We start from the raw sequence: 5,098 nt of genomic DNA, 5'->3' as shown, positions 1-5,098 counted from the left end.
CACAGGGAGTAGCGTGCTCGTTTTGACATTTGTGCAGAGCTTCAAATCCGGCAGGGTCAACTCAGCTTTTCATCCTTCCGAGGTCGATAAATGAGCACCACACACCGTGCGTAATAATAAGCAGCGCTCACATGCCTGTGGGTTCGTAGCGCTATATAAATGCTAAATTATTATTGGCAGAGCAACAGCAGCAATACTCCTTTGGCACTGACAGTGATTTAGCGATCACTGGCTGCCACTGCAGAAGCCATTTAACATTACCTGTGTTTTTAAATGCTGATGTTCTGACATTTGTGGTTGGGATGGTGGAAAACCTGAGAACTCTTTCCTGGCTTGTCCTTGTGGTTCCCTGCTGATCAGTCACGTTCTATGCAGCATTGCATGTTCACTACAGCCACTTGTACACTGCATGTGTTTACTGTGTAGCCACTGCCAGAGCTAGATTTCTGTCCAATCTTTAGAATGTTCTTGCTGGTTCAATGATGACTTATCATTTGCCGTTTACCCATCTGCATGTCACCCTGATGACAACTTGTTTCTCTGAGAACCAGCTACATTTTCGTTGATTGAAATGTGATTTCTGGTGAGCGCTTGTTCTTGTACTTACCCTCTACATTTCTCTTGCAGATGTTTGTTCTGTTCAGCTGAATTTATTACCGTTCATAGCAATCCAGTGGGTCATGCTACATAGTCCAGGTAAATGAGTTTTTATTGAAATGCCTGTATCTCTAAAAAAAAAAAATTGAATAATATAAAGTTTGTTATTGCATTGCGATCTTCAGAGGGAGTTGGCAGTGTTTTGAAACAACCTGAGCCTAGAGATGTTATCATTGGTCAGTGGGACACATCCATATATAGACAAGTCACTTTTTGTTGTCTGTTTTAACTCTATCCTTAGAAACTGTATTATTTTGGTTTTTTGTCCTAGGGATATTAGAAAAGCAAACCCCTGTACCTAGCCTAATAGGTTAATATTAGGTTCTGGTACTGACAGGTTCAGAACAGTGAAGCCGACGCAAGTGATTACTTCCTTTGTCAAATAACAATGGGATTCGACCCAATACATTTTTCGTGAATAAGAAGTCAGTGAGCCCCAGTGTGGTTCAACATATTAGCCCTAATTTGAAAAAGGCCGGCAGAGGCTGAAACACGTGTAATAGAAGGGCAACTTTTTGGAGAAAAAATATTAAAATACATTTACAATCACCTAAAATAAGGCGCAATGTCCTGGATCCTCTTTTATGCTTTTGCATATTTTCGTTACTATTTTTGAGGGGTTTCTTTGTGGCTTACCGTCGGTACAGTGATTTGCGACAGATCATTGATCTAGCAGAGCAATGCCCTGCACAGAAAAACATAGTTGTTTCTGTGCATGTTGTTCAGCAACCACAGATCCAGGATTACCACACAGTCCTTGGGCACATTATTATTCTGAGGATCAGGTTGGCTTGGTGAGACCGCAAGGAAGAACTAATATTTAAGAGGTTAAAGTCACACGTAAGAGAACCAGCCAGTGAATAACTGGGAAGAGAGTTGGGCGATGCAGTTGCTGGAACAAATGCATCGCAAGCCCCTGGATCACCCCAGTCAGAGATGGAACCAGGGCGCTTGCTTGATGTCCTGTGATGATTCTTATTTGTTCAGCAGTGTGTGTGTCCTGGCAGTGACGAGACAACCACTTCCGGATCTGCCAATGCACAGGCATGGTCTGGAGCTTCAGGGAGATGTGCTACCATTCCCCCGCACCCCCCACCCCACCACAGGAATGAAGCAATTAGTGCCGTTGTGGATTCCTTCTGTTCGTTCTGGAGTGCTTCGCAGTGCTTCTTCAGAGCATCTGATAATGCTGAGGCAATGCTTCGGTCCTTCCTCAAGCAGCAGGTATTCCAGAGTGCATGTACAGAGTTGTTTACAAGATGAGCGGTTGGGTGCTGTTCATGGGGACAAAAGCAGACCATATCTACACAACAAGAATCATTGCAAACAAGGAATGGTTGGCCGATGGCAGACGATCCTTCCAAGCACACCCATGCGTTCTGGAAGTGTCACAAATATGACAAACGGGTGGTAATCTCTCTGGGAAACTATTTAGGACCTTTGGGTCCACATGGATTAAGAGGGAAGGACTCTTTAGGTAGAGCACAGAAAAATTGAGCCACGGTCGGTGAGCCTTTGGAATAAGCCTCGCAGGTTGAACAAGCCAGCAAAAAAGTATAGGAGGGGACTACCACACGTTGTAAATTATTAGCCAAGCACTGCTTTGTTTTGCATGTTTGAGTCCTGCTATAGGTCTGGATGCGAATTGACTGAATTATGCAAAAGAGTATTTACAATATATTTTGGCTTTTAAACAAACTACAGCTACCGACTGGTATGAGCTGCAAATCATGGCTTCAAAGATGCACATACTAGTTTGCCCAGCCCCAAGGAACTGTTATCAAACTATTTCTGAAAATCTTTTACTGTTAACAAGGCTATGTTGATAATTTAGTGTTCTGGTATTAATGATGATTGCCAATATGCCGTTTACCCATCTGATGGTTTATGGTGAGACTTTAAAAATCTGAGATGCCGGAAAGTCATCAGTCCTTTGCAGTAATTTGACTGCAAAATGTAAGTGTGTAGTGTGTGACACTTTGTTTTGTTTGACAGTGAGAAGCCTCCAGGTTGAAACTACTCCAGTTTCCTCAGCATGGGCCATCCTCTTGAAATTGGAAGGTAAATTAAATGTATAATACTTTGTGGCATGTTTGGGACTAACCAGATTTACAAACCAACTTTAGGATTGGAACTCTGCACCCTTTAATTACTGTATAGCATCTTATGGACACTAATCTGAGGAGACTTTTTAATTGTGGTCTCTGATGTGTGCCTTCTATTTAAACAACCAGGGGCAGTCCACAAATAATTACTAGGTTACCATGAAACACAACCAGTGCCATTTTTAGGTCAATATTGCATCCTATTACAGATCAATCCCAAATTACCACCAACTTTGAACACCAGACCCAAAGGCTGGCTGGAGAGCAGGCCCTTTCACCCAGCGCCCCCACCCCTGCTCTCAGTTGGGCAACTGCATGGCATTAACTCTGCCTACCCTTAGCACTGTTGGAAAGAGGACACTCTAGGTTCTTACTCTTCCCCCAACACCTCACTGGGAAACTGATGGGTTTTGTGCACAGAAAGCATGTTTGCAGCCAAAGGCTTAGGTTGGCAACGTTGTAAGCCACATAGCATTTTATTGGATAGGAGTGATTCTTTGAATTGTGAAAAAGATGAACATCCTCTGCACACCTCCCTCGGGAACTGGGTGTGGTGAAAAGCCACCCCAGTCATAATTGTCCTCTCATTCTCCCAAACCTGCTCAAGACCACGTGCATGGAAAGCACTTACCACCTATAGGGATGGTTGAACTGGCAAAAAGTCCAGATGGGAAGTCTGAGGAACCCCCACAGAAGTCGGACAAGGATGGCTTTAGTGTGACTTGCAGTCACACACGTGATTGCAGTACAAAGGGCACAGAAGATACTTCACCCCTGGTGCCAGGAGACTCGAGTGGGAAGGACCAGTGATTGGCTTGGGGTCCGAGAACCTGACCTGGAGATACCCAAGCACAACGCTGGTTGTGGAAACTGCCTAGGAAGTGCAGGGGCAGATGTAGGTTTCAGGTTCAGCATTGTCTGGCTAGACATGAGACAATGGCTGGACTTTGCCCCTATGCAAATGTTGCATGATGGAGGCCAATAAAAATAATAAACCAAGCAGCGTAATAGCAGGTGAAGGGGACACGCAAAGATCACCTAATGCTCTGAGAAGGCAAAGGGTGCTGCCAGACCAGACTGGGCAATGTGCACTGAAAGGGGAGAGCAAAGAAAAGGCTCCTTCTGCAGTAGATTTTATAAGCCTATCCTGATAATATCACCAGTAGCCGATGCCCTGCAGATCGCCTTGGAGCACCACCATACCATAAGTTAAAAAGCATAAAATGGATATTAAACCAGGGTAAACAGCGGAATGATAGTTATTTTGTGGCACAATTCCCTTTATGGAATTCTCTGGATGCACTTTGTGGCTCCTTTAAACTATTTACTTTTTTCACTGGCCTTTTTAGAGTCCACTACCACTGCACCCCTTTTTATGATGTGCTTTCCTAGTAGCACATGCCTTTTTTGCCCAATTTGGTCCCAGGGAAGGCTTCAGCTTTTCTGTATAGGAACACGTGCACTATTGGAATCCTTCAGATGATAGATTACCAACAGTAAAGTAAGCTGGTGAGTTTCACTGCTGCACATCATGAACGTGCCTGTCAGAAAATTGTGCTACCATAAAATCAATAGATGCACTGTAGACACATTTTTGCCCTCTCACACTTAGGGCCTGATAAAGTTGCTGCTACACTGAAATTGGTTGAAATGACACCTCACAATATTGAGGTTAGAGGAGCTTTAAGTTTATAATTTGAGTTTTTCTCAAGTTAGCCTTTCCAAATAATTTGTTTGAAGTATTGGTGTAAATAGGCCAGTTAAAACCAATGAATAGTCTGTAGGGCTGGGCTCTGTCATCTCAAGTAGGCACATCTGAGGTTTTGGGCCTGTCTCACGGTCCACAAATGGTGTGCCGTAAACAAACGGTCCGGGAGTGTGGTTACCCCGCCTTCTTGTGACAGATCCGCCTGGGGACAAATTCCATTGGTGACGCTGCGCTGTTTAAATACCATAACCCCAATGGCTTTGAACTGGCAATGTGGTAAAAATGACTTCACTACCCTGTGAAGCAAAAATAAAAATAAAAAACGAAAAGCACCCCTACCCACGTAACCTGTGAGCAACTAGGACATCGAAGGGTTGGAGCGACAAGACTACTTCAGTAGAAGTCGCTCTGCACAAAAAGGAAGCCAAGAAATTAGAAAGCCAGCAGCAAAATGTTTAGAGGCCCCTGACATCACTGCATGCCTTTTCTATATGGCCCTTAATCGAGGCCTCTGGTTTGCTGTAGCCACTGGTTTCAAACAGGTGCCTAGAGTAATTCCTCTTCCTCTGGTCTGTTGGATGCTCCATTACCACATCTTGGGCAGCCAATTCAATTGGAAGGGACATAA

General features: G+C 44.1%; 1 non-coding gene across 1 annotated transcript; it reads left to right on the top strand.

Annotated features, from left to right (window-relative positions):
- The first annotated feature begins 4,961 nt into the window (after positions 1-4,961).
- On the top strand, positions 4,962-5,098 carry LOC138499038 (small nucleolar RNA SNORA2/SNORA34 family). Its single transcript, XR_011279090.1, has one exon. It is a non-coding gene; the product is annotated as a small nucleolar RNA SNORA2/SNORA34 family (small nucleolar RNA).

This window comes from Ambystoma mexicanum, chromosome 5q, assembly GCF_040938575.1.
Source record: "Ambystoma mexicanum isolate Mex_15411 chromosome 5q, UKY_AmexF1_1, whole genome shotgun sequence".
NCBI classification, from domain to species: Eukaryota; Metazoa; Chordata; class Amphibia; order Caudata; family Ambystomatidae; genus Ambystoma; species Ambystoma mexicanum.
Note: the sequence above shows the minus strand (reverse complement) of the source record. Positions and strands in the feature narration are given on the sequence as shown.